This window comes from Canis aureus, chromosome 7 (genome assembly GCF_053574225.1).
Source record: "Canis aureus isolate CA01 chromosome 7, VMU_Caureus_v.1.0, whole genome shotgun sequence".
In the NCBI taxonomy this organism is placed as follows: Eukaryota; Metazoa; Chordata; class Mammalia; order Carnivora; family Canidae; genus Canis; species Canis aureus.
The window spans coordinates 61,703,208-61,726,277 of record NC_135617.1 but is presented as its reverse complement, the minus strand read 5'-3'; the positions used below and the strand labels follow the sequence as shown (position 1 = coordinate 61,726,277).

General features: G+C 46.6%; 1 protein-coding gene across 23 annotated transcripts in view; it reads right to left on the bottom strand.

The window, feature by feature from the left end:
• The window catches only part of TRERF1 (transcriptional regulating factor 1), a 207,938-nt gene that overhangs the window by 50,182 nt on the left and 134,686 nt on the right, over window positions 1-23,070 (bottom strand). For all 23 annotated transcript variants that reach the window (XM_077903999.1, XM_077903996.1, XM_077904005.1 and 20 more), the window contains one exon: window positions 16,568-16,682. The gene's annotated coding sequence lies outside the window, so the exon portion shown is untranslated. The remainder of the gene's footprint in view (window positions 1-16,567; window positions 16,683-23,070) is intronic.

Sequence of the window (23,070 nt, the reverse complement as noted above, 5' to 3'; positions counted from 1 at the left end):
GACTCCTGTATTCTGCTTCCAGCCTCAGAGTGAATTATACATTTAAGAAGACACAAGTCAAGCACCTGAGTGCTCCATTCCTATCTATCACTCAAACCCCAAGCAGTGAGAGACAGAGACTGGTTTCCTTTGCAGGGGATGGTGAGGAGGGAGCAGCCTATACTGCCACCTGGATAGCACCAGCCCGGAGGCTCTCCTGCCTTAGGACGCTAAGTAGGCTGCTTGGTCAAGGGTTCAGTTCCCCAAAGGAGCAGCTGATTTAGTTCTGGTCTGTGGCCTTTACAGTTTGATGTCTGCCTAAAAAGCAAATGCCTCTAGACATCCAAGGTTTCAAAGATGGGGTGGGTGTCTTGGGGAAAACACACTCCTTTCTGGAAAACAGCTTACAGTTTACTGGGTAACAAAGTAAGCGATGCTCCCTTATATATGAAATAATTGTGCCTTGGCGTCCTTTGTGCTTGGGGTCTCTTTGGCTCTCCTGCCGGCATTTCAGACGGGGTTCACCGGGTTATGATGTCAGTGCCACATGTGGGCATTCTGTATACAGCAGCAGCAACACAGCCCCCACTTGGGGCGATGCCGCAGCCCCTAGGCTCTTCTCTTGTAAGATAAGGGGGCTAAGACAAGCAACCCCACAGCCCTCTCGGGCTCAGAACTCTAAGACTTCTGGGGAAATTCTGGGAGTCAAGAAACAAGTCAGAGGGACTTCTGTGTCTGGGCCTGGAGGCCATCCCAGAGGTATTTCCTGAGTGGCTGCCTTCTCCAAGCCTCTGTAGGTTGGATTCTAGCCCATCATCATGGCTCATGCCCCCACCTTTCTAATTCTGGGAGCAGCCAGAGGCCCATCCTGTTCAGCTCTGGGACCCAGCCTATGCCTTGTGCGTGGCACTGTGCTAACTAGATGTGTACTCAGTGAATCCAGAGGGCGTCACAGCCCACCTCAAACTTCCTTGTCACCCTGCATCCTCCTGACCAAGCTTTGACTCAGTGACTTGGCTGCTCTGAGATGTCTCCTTTGTCCTTCATTGTGTGAAGGGAAGTCGGCCACCAACAAATTAGAGGGGCTCCTCGTCCCAGGGTTCTCGGGAAGCTGCTGAGCTCAGGGAACCAAATAGTGAACAGACCACAGGAGTGAACATCCTGCAAGAGACAAGCTGATGGAGTGGCGGAGACCAGTTTTGTCAGGAGGATCTTGGTTCACATCACAGCATGCCAAGGTAAAGAAAAAATGGTATGCTTTAATTTACACATGCTTCCAAGAATTCAATGTTATAAAGATGGAAGTGAACATTCCCAACAAGCCCTTCACCTGAGATTCCCACTGTTGAGTTCTGTATGTGGATGATGAGAGGGTCATAAAAGTTGGTTTCCATCTACCCAAATGACTACCAACAGGCCTCAGAGAATCAAGAGGGTCTGGATTTGCTCCGTCCTTTGGTAATCTTTCACATCCTGGGAAGACCCCAAACCTATCTGGACTTGCCCAAGTCTGATATCCTGTTGGTCACTGGTCCTCATTACCTCACTGTTCCAAATTCTTGCATATATATTGTTAAAGATTTTATTTATTTGAAAGAGAGAGAGAGACAGCAAGTAAGAGCACAAGCAGGAGGTGCAGGAAGAGGCAGAGAGAGAAGCAGACTCCCGACTGAGCAGGGAGCCCAATGTGGGGCTTGATCCCAGGATCCCAGGGCTTGATCATGACCAAAGCCAAAGGCAGACACTCAACTGACTGAGCCACTCAGGTGCCCTGACTATCTCAAATTGTTGCCCAACCAACCTCCCTTTGCTGCTCCAAGACCAGGTAGTTTCGGTGAGGCCCCCACAGGGGGCTCCTGCGGCTGAAATGAGAGGGCAGAAACGGGGCCCCCAAGAGCCTGGGGTCCTTGGAGAGTGTGAGGACCAAATCCTAGAGGAAGGATTCACAGGCCCAGAGAAGCATCCTTCTGCTTGTTGGAAACATGACTCCATCAGGGAGTCACCTCAGGTATTCTATTTTTCAACCAATGCTAGATTTTTAAGTTCTAAAGGCATAGAAATGTCTCTGAATACCTCTGTTTGTACGGCTCTCCCTCCCTTCTCCACTGTGCCATCCACGACCAATGCTGGGCCCAAAGCGGATCCACTCAATGTTTATGGGATGCAGCAAACAAGTTTGTCCAAACATCAACGCTGTGTGTTTGGCAAAGGATCAGGAAGTGAAGGAGACAATCCCCTTCCCTTGAAGCTGGCGTGGCCCTAGGTTAAGCCTAGGTACGATGCCCAGGTGTCTTCCAGCCCCCTGTGGAGACAGACTGCAGAGGGGCTGGCTGCAGTCAGAAGGACAGCAGCAATGACCTCCAGAGCCATGCTGACAAGCAGACTAACACTGCTGAGCAGATGGGAAAGAAGGATGATAAAGAAAGATAACGTGGCTAATGTGCATGGGATGCTGACCTCAGGCCAGGCACGGTACCAAGTCCTTCACAGTACCCCCAAACCCCTGACCCTGGTGGGAATGGGAACCTGCACCTGTGGCGCTTCACTACCTTACCAGTCTCCCACAGACACCCTGAGATGGCATTCTCAGTTGAAGGTGAATTCTATGGAATAACCAAGTGGTGAAATACTATGCAGCTGTTAAAAAGATCAAGGACACTCCATAAATGGGTATAGAAAGCTCTCCAACGTTAAAATAGAATACACACATATCTATGTATCTGTAAATAGTCGATTCTCATTATTAGCTGTAATATATCTTGTGACGTCATTATGAACACTGGATCATTTAGTACTGTATCACTGCTCCTGGGGGAAATACAGGTGAGGTCCCTGTGAGCCTCTGGTCACAACATTTCCATCAACTGATCAGAACTTAACCTCGTTTTACGTGTGTTTCTGTGTCAAGGCACCTTATTTAATATATATTGTTGATTTGTAAACACCAAACTCAGAGCCAATGGCCCTATAACTTTTATTTGAATGAAGCTTATCTAGTAAGTATTTCCTCCATAGGTTACATGCAACCTCCTTGCACTGAGGAAAGCCCCAAGCCAGCACACCAGCACCACACCTGGGGGCCACTGTGAACAACGAAACCAACAGGAAGCACAAGGATGTGAAAAATGTGGCACAAAACTGGAAAAAGGACACGTGTTGGCAGCATGAGAGCTGCCACAGGAAGGCAGCGCATCACCTGGTCAGCCTCAGCTGGGAATGGGTATCAGGCAAATCAAATGTTCTGCTGTTCTGTGCATGTGTGCCAAGGACTTCGAAAGTGTCCCAAGTACTGATTTGGAGGTTGTAAATAAATTTGAGAGAGTAGAAGAATTTGCAAATATGGAATCCATGAATAGCTGGCGACCCACTGTATATTCACAGTTGGTTCTTGTGCATTAAGAAAATCTGGAAGGATCCAAGAAACCAGGAAGAGTCGTCTGTGAGGAGGGAGGGGCCGTCTCTGGGCTGAATAGGAAGAGAGTGAGGAGACTTCATTTTACAGCTTTTTATGTTTCTCTCATTTATTGAACCATGGGAAGCTATTACTTGTTCAAAAATAAACATGTCATAAAACATTGGAAAACCTGCATGTACACTTAAAAGCACTACATTCATACCTTAAAATTTTATTTTTAACTTCAAACACAAATATCTTACTAATCTTTTGAGGCACGGTCCAGGCCTCTGTACATAGATCTGTTGACTAGAGCTTTGCATTTGTTTTTTAAGCATAAATCACCCCACAATGTGTCATTTCCTAGTATGGCATCTGTAAAAAAGGAGCTGGAAGGTGAGGGCAACCAGTGGAGGAGCCACAGCACACCCTCCTCTGGCAGGCTCATCTCTCTCCTCCCAGTGACGGCCTCCAGCAGGTGTCGTGCACACGTCTGGGCAGGGATTTTCTTGGAGGGGCTTGCTTTGATCAATTCTTTGCAAAGCATTCAGTTCACTTTTCACAGAAACAGCATTTCTATTTCTTTTTTGCATTCACAGGTCTTCAGCTCACATCACATTTAGTTTACGCAGGCACATTACCGAGCACCACTGGTGTGAATAGGTGCTCGTGTAGCCCCCAGCCACACCTGTGAAGGTAGGGGCTGCGTGGGCAGTCTGGGGGCCCAGGGACAAAAACAGTCCCCAGACATCAGGTAGAAGGTGGGCTGAAGAACTGCATCACCTGTGTGAGAATGTGCCTTGTGAACTTGAATGCACCACAGAAATGCAGGATGTCATTGAACCAGGTCTTCGTGCATTAATCTTCATGCATTTTATGTGTCAGCTATGTCTGTGGGTCAGACAGATTCTCTGGGGGCGGAGGGGTGGTCCCTGTGGTGCTCAGGGCAGAGCTGGGGAAGGGTAGACCCTCAGCGAATATCTTCTGAAAGCAGAGACCTTCCTTAAAGGCCTTCAAGGTAGGATTTCTAACAAAGTAGACATTTAGCTATCACAGTTTTAGGAAAAGGTCCAGGAAAGGCAGGTCTCCTTAAGTGCCCTACTAACCTGCAGAGAAGCTATTTGGGATAGAAGTCCTCAGTCTGGGCCTCTCCCCCTGCTCCCCAGCACCTAGCAACAGGGGGAAGGGGCCAAAGCCCATGACCTGAACCTAAAAGGCCTTTGTCTCAGCAGAGGACCTGGCCCTATTTTGAAGAGGACATGGGGGCTGCAGGCATTTTCTCCTTTCACTTCCTGGGCCCAAACGAATTTCAAGCCTCCACCTCTTTCCTCATCTTAAGTATTGGAGGGGCCTGAATCAGACCCCAAGAACACAATCCCCCCTCACTTCCAACAGATTATCAATTCCTGTCGACCTCTCCTCCATGGCATTCTCCAACCATCTTCTCATTTCCCTGCCAACGCTATGATACAGTCTCTTCGCGGTCGGCCTCATCCCTTCCAGCCCACTTTTCCACTAGTAGCCCTGCCCATGCCACCCCTCTGCCCAAAACCTCCAGTGCTCCCCCTGCCAACAGAAGAAGGGTGCCCACAACTCAGCCTGGCTTATGGGGCCCTCACAATTTGGCCGCATCTACCTTTGTAATGATTTCCCCAACCATTTACCCATACCCACCCCGAGCATTGGACCTAGGGAGCTACCCCAGTTTTCAGAATGCTGGTTGCTCTGCCTGAAATTGCTCTCATTCTCCATTTTCTCAGCCCACAAGTTCCTGTTCGGACTTAACATCATTTATGAAACCTTCCCTGATTCTCAGACATGCACTGTAACAAAATATTTGAGTGCCCACTTTATACCAGGCATAGTGGATATAAAATGGGGGTGGGTACATGACTTGGTATCAGCCCTCATGGAGCTTGCAGTCTGGGGAGGCAGTGTCAAGACACAGACAAATGTAATTCTATGACCATGATGAATGGCTGTAATAGCAGGTCATGTCCTCACCAGAAAGGTTTACAAAGGATCCTCTGCAGAAGTCACAGTGATGCCACCATCCAATGGATGAGAAAGGTGTGGAAATGGTGCGAAATGTCAAATTCCAGACAGAGTCGAGGGCAGCACGGGCAAAGGCCCTGGGACAGGTAGGAATAAGGTAGACATGAGAAACAAGAGAAAAAGGCCAGACTGGCTGGAATACTGGACTAAGGAGCATAAAACTAGAAGGGGGGGCAAGGGCCATACCACCCAAGGTTCTTGAGGTAAGGAATTTTATCTTTATCCTAAAAATGTAATGGGGAACCATAAAAGTGTTTCGATTAGTGTGTGTCTGTGTGTGTGTCTTCCAAGCATGTGTGACTGACCAGATTTTCCTCCTGAAAAGGCCACATTGTAGATCAGAGGTCAACAAGTTTTACAAAGTAAACAGCCAAACAATACATTCTAGACGTTGCAGCCGGATGACAAAACCAAGGCTAAGACATAGACACGTATGTAGTGAGGGAAATATAAATTTCTGCAAGTTTTTCAACATAACTAAAAATATAATAATATTGAGAACTTTTTTTTGATAATACAGATTGGCTAATGAGAACAGTGGAAGCATTTTTTGGAAGGATAACATCTTGCTTGACTGGGGTTCAAAGCCAGTGTTCCCACATCACTGAGTGTTCATATGTACAAACCATTTTTAGCTCACAGATCATAGTCTGGGCCTGTGGTATAGACGTAGGCTGGAGGAGGGTGGATGGGGACACAGAGGGCACTTAGCTTTATGTTGGTCCAGGTCAGGCAGTTCACATGTGTGTGGTGATGGAGGGGCCTTTCGGGGTGAATCTGACACAACTTAGTGATGTGGTAGGTACAGGGGCCACAGAAGGGGCAGGTGTCAAGATGAGGCCCAGATGTCGGGGTTCATGCCTGTGAAGATAGGGGACACTGTGAGAGTTCAGTTTCATTTGGAGACCTACAGGAGCTGCCCCTGAGCCAGCTGGACTGGGGAGTCCCAGGCTGAGAGATCTGTGAGTTCCCTGACAACAGGTAATAAATGAAGGCAAGGGCACGAGGAAGAATGCCTGGAGAGCCAGCAAGGATGGGCCAGGACTCTGCGCGTCGTCACACCACTCGGCACACTGTGCCCCACTGGACTACTGCCTCCGCCATCAGGCCAGCACCTCTTCTGAGGAGAGCCTCATCAACTCTGTCTTCAGGGGCTGGCATAATACACGGTACCCGCTGGGTACATGAGACATGAGAGAGGAAGGAGGGAGGGGGGAAGGGGAGACCTTTTGTTTCTACAGGATAACATGGGAAATACCTCCTCAGTTCACAGAGGAATCCTCCAAAGAGCAGACCACGTCCTTCCCAAGAGCTGCTTTTGATAAGGGTCACCGGACCCTCCCCCATCATGTTAAATCATCCAAGCGTGTGAACACACATGCACATTTACACACAAATCTCCTCCCCACCAACCCTTGCAACATGATTTGTGGTGATGGTGTATTAATAACACACCCATCAGCTGTCACCTCAACATGTCTAAATATTATGTTCCATCACCCAGAACATCATTTTTTTAAATTAAAAAAAAGAAAGGCAAAGTGGCAATTCCACTCACAGCAAGGAGGGGAGAAAGGAAAAAAAAAACCCCACAGGTTAAAGAAAATCAATTTTTCTCTTTTTCCTGATTTGTTGTTGTTGTTGTTCTTTTTTAAAACAGAATAAAAAGCTCATGGTTCCATCTCTTTAATGGTCCTGGGATGAGGTCAATGCTGAGTGACCTGCCCTGATGACCACAGGGTGTGTCCGCTCATATCTGTGGAGCTCAGAGCAGACAGGTCCCCTGGTCCACAGGCACAGATGCTCTGGCCCAATGTGGAGTCTCTAACAAGCACATCAAGGAAAGCAGTGCACAAAGCACAGACATACACTATTTTGTTCTGTCCCCTCAACAAACCTGTAGAGTCAGAAGTGCTTTCCCTATTTTAAAAGATGAGGGTATGGACATGGAGGGGATAATCTGCCCAAGGTCACACAATTAGTGATAAAGGGCCAGGCCTCCACTGCTCTGATGCCCAAGGTTGAGGCTTCCTGTGGTATTCCACAGGGTTCCCAGTTCTCCATCGCAGATCTGATTAGCACAAAGCTACTTCCCCTAAGTTGGAGCCTTCTAGCTTTGACTTCGGAAGGTTGAGGAAAGCCAGTTTCACCGCAGTACACATATGCCCTGGGAATCTGGCCACCTACACTTAGCAACCCTCCACCCTCTAGCATATAGCCATGGACTGGGAAGTATATGAAAAAGAAGCTGAGGCACTGCATACCAAAAAAAAAAAAAAAAAAAAAAATCTTCCTTTTTTCTAGTCTGAAAGGGCTGAGCTCCAGCTATCTGGAAATTTGTTTTATTCATCAGGAACTTTTCCCTGGAGAGAGAGAAACAGGCGATGTAGCAGAATTGCTAAGACCACTCTCCTGGAGTCAGAAGACCAGAGTTCAAATCCTCATCTTCCACTGGCAAAGTAAGAACCCAGCAGATTGATCTTGTCTTTTTTTTGGGGGGGGGCCTCAGTTTGGACTGAGGAATGACAATACCTACTGCTCCACAGCTGCTTTTTTTTTTTTTTTTTTTTTTGGTGAGGATATAACAAGAACGTACTGGGACGTGCGTGGCACCCATGAGGACTGGTGGAGCCTCACCACCTGGGGTGGGGTTCCTGTTGTTTTGTTTTGACTTGGGTACAGTTTAGATCAGGCCTCAATGACTCAGTCGTGATTGAATCGGTTTGGTTATTCGTTTCCAGGGCAACCTTGAGGCCTCCCTTTGTTTCGGTCACCAGATTGGTGCTCAGGGGCAGGCGCTGACAGAAGTGGACACAGTCAGGAAGAGAGGAAGACCCTAAAACCCGTCCGCTGGAAATCCTCAGCTGTCCAAGGCCCTCTGATGCAGAGACCAACAACCACATTTCCCCCCCTCTACACCCTCTGAAGGCACCCCTGCAGCAGGGTGCATTCACTTTGATCCCTCCCGAAGACCCGGAGACACCATGCAAGGCCTCCTGGGCATTCCGCATATTATTGCAGAGAAATAAACAGAAGAATGCAAATGCTCAGTTGTGGAGGGAAGCTTTCTGGGGCAGGTCAGCCCCTGCCAGAGAGGCCTTCAGCTCTCCAAGGCTCAGTGAGATTCAGGAGATGCCTGAGAGGGCCTTGGACTGGGGCCACAGGTCAGGCCCAGTTCTTCCACGTGGTTACTGGTAATGAAGGAGGTGTACTGCTCTCTGGGGCCTAGCCGTCAAACAGTTCAAGAGTCCCAGAGAGGAAAAGAGAAGTCATTATTTAGTGGCCATTTAAAGCTTAACAATATCTGTGGTTATCATTAAAGGAGAAAGCGTGCGCCCAAATTACCCAGAAAGAGTCATTTCATTCCCTCCATGATACCAGATAAAGAGGCAGTCTACTTCCTTTCCTGTTTCAAGAGGGCCCCCAGCTCTTAGATTCCTGGAAACTGGCAAGAACTCTGTCCCTATCTGCAGTTTCCTCACTTGTAGTCACAGCCTCTTGGCCTGCCTCTCAACAGCGGTGCCTCTAAGGAAGCTGGGGCGCACAGTGTGCTGTCCCAAGGAAGCAGGCCTGGGGAGGCTCTGGTGGCCCACAGCTGCCACCTGGTCGGATGGGAAAATGAAAGCTTGCCCAGCGGAAGCACCAAACTCTCTCCGAGCTCATGCCAAGGTGGGAGTGAGAGAACAAAAAAGGAGGCCAACCTAAGCCTTACCGTGTGGAGGGCACTCACACCTATTATTTTTCTGTGAGGCAGACCTGGCCGGAGGCTGCCTTCCCGTTCCGAGCTAAACTGTGGAAGATCACAGGGATGAAGAGATTTCCAAAGGATCACCCATGTTGCCAGGAGCAAACCTGATGGACTCGAAAGCAGAGGATTCCAGTCCCAGGCCAAAGAGCCCCCCAGAGACCACAAAACCACTGTCACTAAAATGGGACTAGGGCCTCCACGTGACTTGAATGTACTCCCAAAATACTAACAAGGCGGCATCGTGAAAATGCAAAAAACAAATTCCTATTTATTTCTATTCCATCGATAAAAATGTCCCAGCCTCTCTGAATAGCTCCCATTTTGTCCTCCCCCGCCCCCCCTCAACTCTTGTTGGTCTTTTGGAGCTAAACTAAGTCTTCCCTCTTTTGATTATGCGTACATAGATTATCTCCCTCTTCATGGGACACTTACTGGAACTTTAAACATTCTCAGATGGGGTTCTTTTAAGCCCACTTCGCCTGCCCTCCATCACCACCCCCCTCACCCCCCCAAACCCGGTTGCTGCGTATTCAGGAAGTGCAAACCCAATATAAAGATAACCCGGACCAGAGAGAAAGGGAGACTGGCCCTGTGACCTTGTTGGGCAAATGAGTTCCCCTTCCCAATAACTCAGACTCAGCTTCTGCAGAACAAGGAGGCTGGGCCCAATGGGCTGCAAGGAGGTCCCTCTGGCTCTGACCTGCGAAGACTCAGCTGGGTGAGCACCCCCAGCCCCTGACTGGTCCCAGGGACACCCAACAATCCTGAGCCAGGGTACTGAGGCACTAGGGTTTTCTACCACTCACTCCTGATGCCTAAGGATCCTACTGCAGCCGTTAAACAGCGCTAGGAGTCAGGACACCTGGTTCCAGTCTCAGTTCTCCCATCTTTGCGAAAAGGGGAAGAGAGTGAGTTGGGGTGGGGGGCATCTGAGCAGACTTAAGCTCCAGCTACAGTGCTTTAATTTTTTAAAAAATAGGATAATGTATATGACTAGTAGAATAAAGATTTTAAAAACATTTTTAGAGAGTGGATCACCCAACAGTGAGAAGGAACATCATGATGGTCAATCTCCAGAGCTTCACTTACAGACTCCGTTTATGGCGTTTAGGGGTTCTGCTGGCATAGGAGTCCTCTGCCTGGGGCTCCTCCTATCTCTGTATCCATAATAATTCTGGCTCCTTAAACTCCTAAGATAGCCCCAGACATAAGGTGTTGACTTCCTGGTTCTGGAAAATGGCCTTCACAATCACACCTAGCATAAAGCCCTTGTTTCACTCTGCAGGGTTGGCAAGGAGAACACAGGCTGGGTTGTCACCCAATGAAGACTATTTAATCTACCAGTTGAGCTCCCCCTGGGCAAAGCCAGTTAGATGGTATAAGTAATCAATCTTGGCTCACAGCTCTGAGTAACTAGAATGAAGGAGGGACAGGAAGCATGAGTCATCGTCGGGAGAGAGCTGTTAATAGACTTTGAGGTTTGCAGGCAGGGGTGGGGCTAGGCCTGGCCCCTCAGCTGGGTGGAGAATATGCAGGACATCATCTAGGGAGTTGTGGAGAACAAAGCAGCCCCTTTCTAACCACAGGAACATCAATGCTCAAGCTTCCAGAGCCCTCATCCTTCTAGATATTTAAGCAACAGTTAGGAAAAGAAGGCAAGTGGTTGACTCCAAATAAGTCTGATTCTTACAGATTGCATTTTTATTTATTTTTTAAAATATTATTTATTTATTCGAAAGAGAGAGAGCATGAGCATGAAGAGGAGCAGAGGGAGAGGGACAAGAAGACTCTGTGCTGAGTGCAGAGCCCAACTCACAGCTGGATCCCACAAACCTAAGATCATGACCTGAACCCAAATCAAGAGTCAGAAGCTCAACTGACTGAGACATCCAGGTGCCCCTTTACAGACTGAATTTTTTTTTAAGACTATTTATTTATCTGACAGTGAGAGAGCACAAGCAGGGAGGCTGCAGAGAGAGAGAGGGAGAAGCAGGCTCCCCGCTGAGGACCCTGGGATCATGATCTGAGCCAAAGGCAGACGCCCAACCGACTGAGCCACCCAAGCACCCTCTGACTGAATTTTTACAGAAAGTTGCCAGTCACTGTTTTATGATAGTGACCTGATGGCCTGGAATCAACTGAAGCATTTACTGTAGAGATAGAAGCCAAATTCTAATCCACTCAAGACCACCATGTTCACTGGCCATGAGTGGTCAACCACACTTGGGAAACCTGGTGAAACACAGTCAAACATTAATTGCAGGACTTCTCAGGGCTTTTGCTATGCTAGTGGCTGTGGCTCTCCAAGAGGAGTTACAGAGGCCATCTGTCTCATTGGCTCATGAGAACACCCATCTCTATAGCTCAGTTCACACCATGTCTACACTCAGCTGCCCAACAGGCCCAGCTCCCATCTGCCTGCTCCAGCCTTCCCTGACCACTTAGTAAGGACACAGTGCTGTCCCTCTCGGCGACCCATTCTGTATACCCAGCATTTCATCTCATGAAGACAGTTTATCCTCTGTGTCTGTTTTTGGTCATGAAGTCTTTTAAAATGAATAGACTTTATTTTTTAGAGCAGTTTCAGAATCACACCAACTCTGCCTTTTTTAATGCCACTTGTGTACTGTATAAAGCCTAGAGTCACTATGAATAGCAGGCACTGAAAAAAGTTGTTGCCTGATAGATATCAAATCAGGAAGTGATAAAAATCTGAGAGTAATATAAAGCCACTTAATAGAAGGATCTAAGAACGAAAGTAAAACGGACAGTGAGGACCACTTCTCTAACCCTACTGAACATGCGTCCAGCAAAGTGGTTCTGCCCTCCTATTATCTGGGGGCTCCAAGAGAAAAGTCCCCAGTGAGTGGTATCATCAAGCCCAGCCCGTTTGTGGCCGCATGACAGACAGCATGGTTCAGAGGGAGGGCCAAGATTCTGGGGTACCCCATTTCCAGAACCTATGGTTCATATCATCTGCAAACACTGGCCAGACCAGTGTGCTCTGTGTTCCCTCAAACCATCTTTAAAACCACTCCAGTTTGGAGAACATAATAGTGAGGCTGAGGATCCCACATCGCCCCTAGATTTCTGCTTCCATTTGCATCGTGGTTCATAAACCAGCTCTTGTCAACTTAAAAGTATCACTGAACAAGAGCTTGGGGCTTGAAGGGTCTGTCTCAGTCATAACAATACTGACTACCATAGACTGACTGTTATCATGCTCCAAGCTCCTGTCATGAGCTCTATATCCACAGTCTTTATTCTTTTTTTTTTTTTTTTTTTTGAGAGAGAGAAAGCGCACACATATGCATGTGCATTCATGGTGGAGGAGAACAGAGGCAGAGGGGTAGAGAGAATCTCAAGCAAACTCCACACCGATTGAAGAACCTAATGTGGGGCTTAATCTCACCACCCTGAGATCGTGACCTGAGCCGAAACCAAGACTTGGATGCTCAGCCAATTGAGCCCCCAGGCACCCCATACATGTCTTATTTAGTCCTTAAATAACTGTCTATTGTCCCATGTTGCAGATGAAGAAACTGAAGCTCAGAGACACTGGGCTAGTGAAATGGCAGAGTGAGGTTCAAACTCAGCTCTTTCTCCCTGCCCACAAAGCCCAAAAAGCCTAACCATGGTGCTCTGTGGCCTCCCCTCCAACAAACACACACACCAGGAGACAGAAAAGCCAACAGCAGAAAGGACAGGGGTGGGGGCAAGGGAAGGGAAGAAAGTGGAAGGAGAGTGTGGCATGCAGAGGAGAGGAAGCCGGGATCTGGAGGAGGCGCACATGGGGTCTGGCACTGAGTCCAGCAGGCCTTTGAGGAGTGGGAACGAAGCAGGAAAGTTGCTGGTGACCGCTGGAGAAAGAGGCCACAAAATATGCAAAAGCCATTTCCTCTCTCAAGGAAGATAAACAATAGATTCATAAACAAATTTTACAAAGCTGTTCAGCTATTTAAAGCATCCTTGTAGGGACTCATATCCTTTGTGAGCATAAAGTTCATCCACCAAAAATGGCCATCGGTTACCTTGGGGAGGACAGTGGGAAAAGAGGACAGGAGAGGACATACTCTTCATCGTGCTGTCACCTGCTCGCCCTGTGACTATAGCCAGCTATGTGCCCTCTTTGAGCTCTGTACAGCACTCTTTTGTGATAAAGACTAGTAATTCATGCCATACAGAGCTATGGTGGAGAAGAAAGAAGATAACACCTTCTGGCAATACGGCAGACCAGGTACCCTACTTGATTGTCCCAATCGAAACAACTAATATGTTGGAGAAAATTTAAAATATAAAAATTGTATACACATCACTGAGTTTGTACCAATGGAAGGATTCTTCAAAGACCAAAAACACACCCAAAGCTGGAACACTGCTTTGGTGAGCTAGCAGCAAAGCTGACTTTTGCCCTGAGGGTTCCTGTCAAACCCTAGACATTTTCTACATTTACCTCAAGAGCTGCACAATGTTCAGGAGACACGAGAAAAAAATCTCCTTCCTCCATAAAGTTGGGGTTCCATGCTCAGTGAATGAGAAGTAAATGCACAACACAGAAGCAGTCTGCAAGGAGCCCTGACCTTGGGCTGGTGGGATGGGAGAAAATCTATCCTGGAAATTTGTGGGTTTTCTTGTTTTTCCTTTTTTAGAGAAGGAGAGGGAGGGGCAGAGGGAGAGAGAGGATTGCAAGCAGGCTCCATCTCACAACCCTGAGGTCATGACCTAAGCAGAAATCAAGAGTCAGCAGCTTAACCGACTGAACCACCCAGGCACCCCTTTTCTTTTAGATAGAGTGTGGTGGGAAGAGAGAGGGAGAGAGATAGAGAATCTAAAACAGAATCCAGGCTGAGTGTATAGCTGATCTCCTGAAAATATGTAATCATCAGCTAGACCCCACAGAGGTTTGGAGTTTGAATTCATGTTTCTTATGCAGCCAGAGAAAGCTTAGGTAGAAAATTAATTTAAAGTGATTTTTGGTTGCTAGTACCCTCAAACAACGAGCAAAAAAGCAATACAAATTCTTTCTGGAAAAGTCAATGTCAACAAATACCTCAAATAATTCTCAAATAGAGAATTTTCCTTGCCAGGAAAACAAGCAGCTTGCAGGAAACAAGGCACCATGAGTATTGGCCATCAGACACAACAGACAGCAGAACTAGACCTCCAAGGATTTGAGTCTAGAATTACCAGACATGAGAGTTTACAATTTCTAAATAGCTACTTAAATATATGAAAGAAATAATAATAATAATAAAAGAAGTTTGCAGATATGAGCAAGAAATAAGGACTAGAAAAAAATCACCAAGAAGAAAAATAATGAGCTGGAACTTCTAGAAACGATGGATAAAACAACCAAAAGGAAAACAGACGGAATGAGTGGGTGGATTAAAGAGCGTTTGAAACCCGGAATACAGGACTGAATGGAGGGCAGATCTGAAGAAATGATTCAGAGGTCAGCCCAGAGAGATAAATATGAAAAATACAAAACAGAGGTTGAGAGATACAGAGAACAGAGATAGAAGGTCTATCAGAAGTCTAACAGGAGTTCCAGAAGAAGACAGGAGACAGAAGGAAAAGATGGCAATATTCAAAGAAGGAAGGGTGGGGAATTTGCAGGACTATTGAAAAACACCCAACTTTTGCTCTAGGAATCCCAACAAAACCCAAGCTGACTGAAGACAAAAAAACTTACACCTAGTTACATGGTAATGGGAGCTGCAGAACACCAAAGAAAACGATGTTTTTAACATAGCCAGAGAGCAATGCCAGGTCACTTACACAGGAACAGGATTTAGATTGACAGCCAACGTCTCAACAGCAATTTCAAAGCCAGAAGTGGCGAAATAATCACTTCAGAGACCCAAGAGAATATATTTGGTAAAGCCACCTTTCAAAACAGAGCAAAATAAAGATGTTCTCAAGCCAACCAAAGCCAAAACCCAACCCAAACCAAACCAGAAAAAAAACACTTGGGAATTTGCCACCACCAGACTCTCTCTCTCATTAAAGGCTAATGCTAAAGGATTTACTTCAAGCAGAAGGAAAATAATCTGAGATTCATTAAAAGAATCAGAGGGGATCCCTGGGTGGCTCAGCGGTTCAGTGCCTGCCTTCGGCCCAGGGCGTGATCCTGGAGATCTGGGATCGAGTCCCACATTGGGCTCCCTGCATGGAGCCTGCTTCTCCCTCTGCCTGTGTCTCTGCCTCTCTCTCTCTCTCTCCCCTCTGTATTCTCATGAATAAATAAATAAATAATAAAATTATATATATATATTTCAGTGCTACAAGGAGAAACTGACAAATCCAGTGGGAGATTTTTAACATATTTCTCTCAAAAACTGATTAATCAAATAAAAATATAAAAGGCACACTAGAGAGGATCTGAACAGTACAATGAAGTAATTTATTTTGACGATCATATGTAGAAAGCTATATCCAACAATTAGAGAATACCCATTTTCTTCCAAGTGCTCATGGAACATTTGAGAAAAAAGCTGAAAAGAGATAAAATATGAAAAAGGAGCACACCAAAGGAGTTATGCTTATATTAGCCTCTCTCCAAGGATCCAAACCTGTCTTGATGTACCTCGAGTCTAGCACAGATAGTCTAGCACTATCACAAAGGAGTTCTTAAGAGGTACTGACCAAAGGATTCTCTATTGAGGATAGCACAGGTTGAGTGAGCACCTGGCAGGGCTGACACTGGAGTCCTTCCCAACATAGAGAGGGACAAGAGGACAAGGGGAGTGGGGCCAGTGTCCAGGAAGAATGGATACAAACAAGAAAAGCAGAGTCATGACGGCCATCTTCAACTCTGAAGACAGAGTCACGTGGAAGAGTTTCTGAAAGCCCAGGCTTTGTGGTTCCAAATGGCAGAGCAGAGAAGAGCAGACAGGAGTTATAGAGAAGAATTTGTCCCAAGTTAGGAAGAATTTTCTAATAATTCACTGCTCAACATTGGTTAGGAATTGGTCTGGCAGATGCTTATGACCCCTCCTTACGACCCTGTGTGGGACAGGAAGGAGTCTGTCTAGGATGTCCTGGGAGTCCCAGGCCACAGACTGTCCTTCCAATGTCATTCTTTCCAAATTCCCTGGATATACAATCCCTAAAAGATCTGCCGAAGGTCCCAGATTCAGGAGGTAGTGGAGGAATAATGGTAGCTTTAGTCTCCAGATACTCAACTGGGTACCCTTTCTTCCCTGCCACTGGCCTCTCTACTAACTGCAACAAGCATGCTTTGCCCTGCAAGGCTGACATGCACTTCTTACGCCTACCCATGCACCAGCAAACCTGCATTCTTCGAGCACATGGTGCGAGATCACAAAAGCATAGAGAATTCATTAAAATAAAAATGCCTGGACCTTTCAGGAGAAGGAAAGCAAGCTTACCTTGACCTCCACAGCAGATGGCTGAGTTGGGGGCCTGGCTCTGGGGGCTTCTCCTGCGGCCGGCCAGTCATGCTGCTCTCATGCTGCTGGGCAGGTGGGAAGAGGAGTCCTGGTTCTGCAGGGGGAAAAGATCAGGAAAGGTCACTCCTTCATTGTTTCTTCCTAGCTCTCCATTACCAGCCTGCAGGGGATATTCTTCAAAAGCTGAGGGAGTTCCTGAGGCTGGCCTCACCCACTCTCATGTCCTTGGGGAGCAGGCAGGCATGGATCAGACAAATATTTCCCACGCCCTACAATGTGCCATGAGGGGTTCTGAGGAATGAGGCTAAAAAGATGTATTAGATGCACTCCCTGCTTTTAAGAAACAGTCGAGAGAGAGAGAGAGAGAGAGAGATGCACATGTTTCATTACAATATAATTTGGTAAGTGCTGTGATTTCCCCAAATTCATTCAACAGCCTGCCTGTCCCACAGGGGAGCAGAGGCAGTTCGCAAGTTGCTCCCCACAGGACTTTCCAAAGTACTGTCAGGAAGGCTGAGTGGTCTTTGTTTTTGTTTTCATTCCCAATCCACTGCAGACAAATGCTTTTATAAAAGGTAATTAAAAAAAAATGAACTGGTAGACAAATGAAATAGAAAAAATGCTCAGAGCGCCACCTCTTCAACTATTTGACCCCACAGATGACTCTGTCCAATTGGGACACAGGTTTCTAAGCACTTACTCGCCATTTCTGTACTATCTCGAGGATGGGTGAATGATTTGTGGCCAGCACCATTCCGCAAACCACAGCTGAGCAGCATCACAAGGGAAGCTGACTCGGAGGTAGGCTTTCCCAAGAAATCTGGATGATCCCTTAAGAGGGTGGCTAGCAAGACAGCTGATGTCAAATTCACCCTGTGGATTGCAGATCAGAGAGTCTCTTTCTAGGAAGGAGGGCCACAGCAGGAGCATTCGGGAAGGCATCGGGACAGAGCCAGTGGAACTCGCTGGGTTCAGGTTCCGGAGCATGAGGCTCATGGAACCTGGTCAAAACTTCTCAGCCCTAACTACGGCGACCGCAGCCAAAGCAACTGCCCCGAACAGGAAGAACAAAGTGTTATCTATTAAATGGACTGGGACATTTCAGAAAATAAATCAGTCCCGTAATGTCGAAAGGGCTGCTCGTGTTCATTCCTACTATTTAATGCCATAAAAAATGATTTTTTTTTAAATTAAGAAATCCTTTGTCTGTGACAGCCAGCTCCAAAAAAAGCCTTTAAATGCCTATTGCCATAATACTTGAGGGAGAGATTACAAGTCATTTTCACCCATTTGAATGTTTAAGAGAAAGTGCTCGTTCCTCTAAACTCTCAGCTTTTAAGTAGTTCTTATTTTAAACTTTAGAAGATAACTCCACAGAAGAAAAACTTCCCCTTTCAAAGTCTTTTTTTTTTTTTTAAATGTGAACACTCATATACCCTCACTCCCTGCTTCAAATGCTAAATCATCTGCAATTTGGGAGTTTGTTGCTCATGAAATTCTACCGATAAGCACATCATAAACAGTCCTATAGCAACAGAATGTTTTTGAAGCGATGTCTGTGATGTTACAAAGATTGTATATCATTATCTCTGTATGTTGGGGAAGAGAAGGTTATGGGAATAACTGTTTATGTACAAATAAGTCAATATAGTAACTGGCAACCTGAGTAGGAGACGTTAGCAAGAAGCTAAACCACGACATGGGGTGGGAAGCAGGGATATACTTCACTCAGTGTCCATGACTAACGTGCTGTCCTGAGTCTCACTGAGCTCCCCTGCCACAGCCTGAGTCCTTGGAGCTGGGTGTCTCAACAGCAAGAGCCATGCTTAGGCAACCAGAGAGTCAAATGCTATTGGTCATCTACCGTACGTCAGGTGCTGGGTTGGCCTCCCACGGTTCTCACGATGGGTTCTCCTTCAAGGAGGCCCAACATAGACATGGAAGGAGGTAATTATAACCTTCCTACCGTGTTAATAATAAAATAAAAAAATACTGTCTGTAGGTAAAGGAGAGGAAGTGAGGCTCACTAGCTCAACCCATCTCTCCATCCATTCATTCAATGGTGACTGAATGATAATATGTACCGTGCAAGGGCAAGGCACTAGGCAAAGAACAGGTGAGACCAAAGCAGTCCCTGCCTTCATGGAGCCTATGGTCTAGTGGGAGAAACAAGCATTAACAAATTAGAAATAACTAACAGTGATATGTTCTAAAGAAATATGGCTACTGCTATAAGAACATGAGACAGGGGTAGACCTAGCACAGGAAAGGGTCAGTGGTGCTTTCCTAATGGACCAGTCTTTAATCTGAGCCCTAAGAACACATAAGTGAAGCAAAACAGAGAGGGCAAGAGAGAATAAGTGTTGCTGGTGCAATAAACAGCCTTTGCAAAAGTCCTGTGATGACGAGGAGCACAGCACGTTCTAGCTATGAAAGGAGGCTTGTAATAAGGACTGAATTGGTTCTTGGTCTCACACCACACTTTAGTCACTGTGGTATCCAAGGCAAGCATTAAACATGTGCAGGTTTTTCACAAGAGCCCGAGAAGTTACCCATGGCAAGCCAGGAATATAAGGTGCATATATACACACATAAGGTGTAATTTTCTCTCATCCTAAGCTGGCACGAGGCATCCAATATAGGAGCCACTTTGCTTTCCCTCCAATTTTAGACCAAGTTTGTGGCACTCTTACCTATTTCCTTTTCAGCAGTGGTGACTTGGCTAAATTCAATTTGGCTGGTAGTAAAAATTAGTTGGTCAGTGCTGAGAAGATAGACAAGGGTGTGGGTTTGGGGATGTGGATGAGCATTCCATTATTAAGATTACTGCTGGAGAAGCATCCTGGGGGGTGATACTTTAAGAAAATTCACACAATTTCACGCCTGGAACATGAGCCTTGGAGCCCAGGAGACCTGGGTTCAAATCTGACTCCATCCCTCACCAGCCATTTGGTCCTTGTTCTTCTATTAAAACAGAAGCCTCCTTGCAGGGGTCTCAAGGAGATCAGCAAGAAGCACATTGCCTGGCTCCTAAAGAACCCCAAATCGGGCAGCATTACCAACTCTGCACCCCAGCGATTGGGGAGCAAGGAGAGCCATGCCCCTCCCTCAATGTGAAAATCAATGGGAGTCCAAGAAATGATCTCCCAGCCACTACTGGGGCCACAGCAGGAGCATTCGGCAGCTCTGCAAGGGTCAGAGATTACCCATCAGTAGCCAGGTGTCCTGATGATTTACCATTTCCTGGTGTGTACCCTCAATGCTTCCCAGCCACGTTGCTGAGTCTCCGGTTGGAAGTTCCACTCCACGCTAGGACTAACCCTCACTAAGTCACATCTCACCTGCCCCAGTCTCAATTGCAAAGAGGAATCAGATGCCCTTCCGGGGATTTATGGGAAGATCTGCCCCAGGAGCTCTGGGCACCCACCACTAACAACTGGGGTTCCTCTGGACAAACAGCTGAGTCCCAGATGGTAGAGGAGATGGAACAGCTGCCACATCCTACCACAGATGAGACATGGTGCTGGGACTCCCCAGCGATGGAATCTAATATTTACAACAATCCTGCAGAGTCACTGTGGGTATCACAATTGAATAAGTAGGAAACTGAGGCCTGCTGACTTGCCCAAGACCACAAAAATGAGTGGTAATGCCAGAACCTGGAGCCGGAAGCCCTTCCTTTTTACTCTGTTACCACATGCCACCCCATGAGACAGAAATCTTATTATCTCTTTCCTGTACAACCAAGGAGGACACAGCCATGGAAGATAGTGTGCCTTTTCAAGGATCTGCAGCCAGCAAGCCATCAGGCAAGGCCAGGATCTTCCCACTGCCCCACACTATTCTTTGGGCCTCAGTTTCCCTTGTGTACACTGGTGGTGACAGATGCCGCCTTACATACCACACTATAGTCAGAGGTAAGGGGGAAACAAAGATTAAAAGATCTGGGGGAAGGAAAAAAATTAATATACAGAAACAAACACTTTAAATGGGTACCGAGAGGCTCAAACCACAGAAGGAGGGTCCTGGGGTGCCTAGGTGGCTCAGTCGGTTGACTGTCTGCCTTCAGCTCAGGTCATGATCCCAGGGTCATGAGACTGAGCCCCCGTGGGCTCCCTGCTCAATAGGGAGTCTGCTTCTCCCTCTGCCCCTTCCCCCACTGTGCCCACTGACTCTCTCAAATAAATAAACAAAATCATTTTTTAAAAGATTTTATTTATTTATTCGAGAGGCAGAGAGAGATAGATAGATCAGGGCAGAGACATGGGCAGAGGGAGAAGCAGGCTCCATGCAGGGAGCCTGATGTGGGACTCGATCCTGGGACTCCAGGATCATGCCCTGAGCTGAAGGCAGATGCTTAACCACTGAGCCATCCAGGCATCACAAATAAACAAAATCTTAAAAAAAGAAAGAAGGAAGGAAGGAAGGAAGGAAGGAAGGAAGGAAGGAAGGAAGGGAGGAAGGAAGGAAAGAAAGAAAGAAAGAAAGGAAAGAAAGGAAAGGAAAGGAAAAGGGAAAAGGGAAAAGGGAAAAGGGAAAAGGAAAAGGAAAAGGAAAAGGAAAAGGAAAAGGAAAAGGAAAAGGAAAGGAAAAGAAGGGAAGGGAAGGGAAGGGAAAGGAAAGGAAAGGAAAGGAAAGGAAAGGAAAGGAAAGGAAAGGAAAGGAAAGAAAAGAAAAAAGAAAAGAAAAGAAAAGAAAAGAAAAGAAAAGAAAAGAAAAGAAAAAGAGAAAGAGATTACATCCTGCCCTGATGGGTTGGGGGAGGGTTTAGCTGGGGACACAGGATATACAAGAGAGAGCCTCTGAAATGGGAAGCAGGTCCAAATGAAGTGTGAAGAAATCCCTCCCTGCCACCCCCAATAAATTAGGAATTGGCACAGATTTTAAAAAGAAGGAAAAGGAGGAGGGGGGGAGAAGGAAAAAGAGGGGAAGAGGAGAAGGAAGATTCAATCTGTAGCTTTAATTTAAGAACAGCTAAGAAACAGTATGAAGATAATTGATGCAATGAGAAATCTCAGATTCCAGGTGCTTGGGGGGCCAACCATTCCATCAAATGAACGCTAGGCAGACACAACAGTGGCACAGTAGAGGATCTAATTTCAAATGAGATACATTCCCCCAATAGCCAGGGGAGGTCTGGAAGCTTTTGAGATGGGGTGGGCGGGGGCGGGGGGGGGGGGGAGTCTCATTCTCTCTAAACATCTCTTCTCTTCTTTTGGTGTCCCATTCCCACTTCTGCAGAGGTTGAGAAAAAAATAGCTGTCCCTTATGGCAGGAGAATGTCCTGCCCAGATCACTATGAGACAGAGGTGGGCCATTTAATCCACCCTTCATGCACCCAGTTATTCCAGAACACAGAAGCTGGGCCATTCACATCAATAGTAGAATAGCTCAAACACCAAGAACATATCAGATGGACTCACTGTAGACTGATGATGAACAGCAGGCCACCAGCCACTCTCCAGCCTCAAGCCTGCTGTCCCCTTGCTCATGGCCCCAGCCAGCTTGTCTTTAGGGCTGCATACATCTCAAGCTCTTTCCTACCCCAGGGCGTTTGCACGTACCAGTTCCGCTGACTATGATGCTCTCCTCCTAGCCCCCTCCTCATAAACATCTAGTCAACCTTTTAGGTTATAGCTTCAGTGAGACTTCTGCCTCTCTAGAAATAGAACTGTGCAGCAGTACTTATCACAGTTGCAATCAATTAATTACGTGATTAGCAAGTTGGTCTCCCTAGTGGGACTGTAAGCCCTAGTACGGCATGGGCAATGTCTATTTTTCTTTTTTTACCATTGTGTCCCATAGGCTAGCACAGCAGTTCTCAATCCTAATAGCACATCAAAATCATCTAGGGAGTTTAGAAAACCACAGATGCCTGGGTTCTACCACAAACCTATTAAACAATAGTGTTTAAAGCTTGCCAAGTGGTTGTAATATGTGGCCAAGGCTAAGAACCGCTGACTTAAGGAGGTCGTGGGTGCTGGGCTTATGTCCTAGACCAATCTTGTAGTGGCCCAGGGATTTACAGTAGGACCTTGCTCCCTTTGCTTGTGTCTACAATGTAGCATTTAAATGTTGTTTTTCACTCCAGAGATTAAATTTGAGAAAATTCTGGAAGAGAGAAACAAAATCCTCATTGTTAGGAATACTATTCCTTTCATTAACTTCTCCCCACACATACCCTTCCCCAATGCACCTCTGTCCTCTCACTCTGCTTTATCACCTTTATCCTCAGAGCCACAGAATTAACCTGATATGTTGCTGAAATACATGTAAATATCAGGGCTGAAATCTACTAATTTTTTAAAATTTTATTTATTTATTCAAGAGAGAGAGAAAGAGAGAGACAGAGACAGAGACAGAGACAGAGAGACAGAGCACATGCAAACAGGGGTGGGGAGGAGCAGAGGGAGAGGGACAAGCAAACTGCGCTGAGCAGGAGCAGGAGCCGTGGGACTCAATCCGACGATGCCGAGATCATG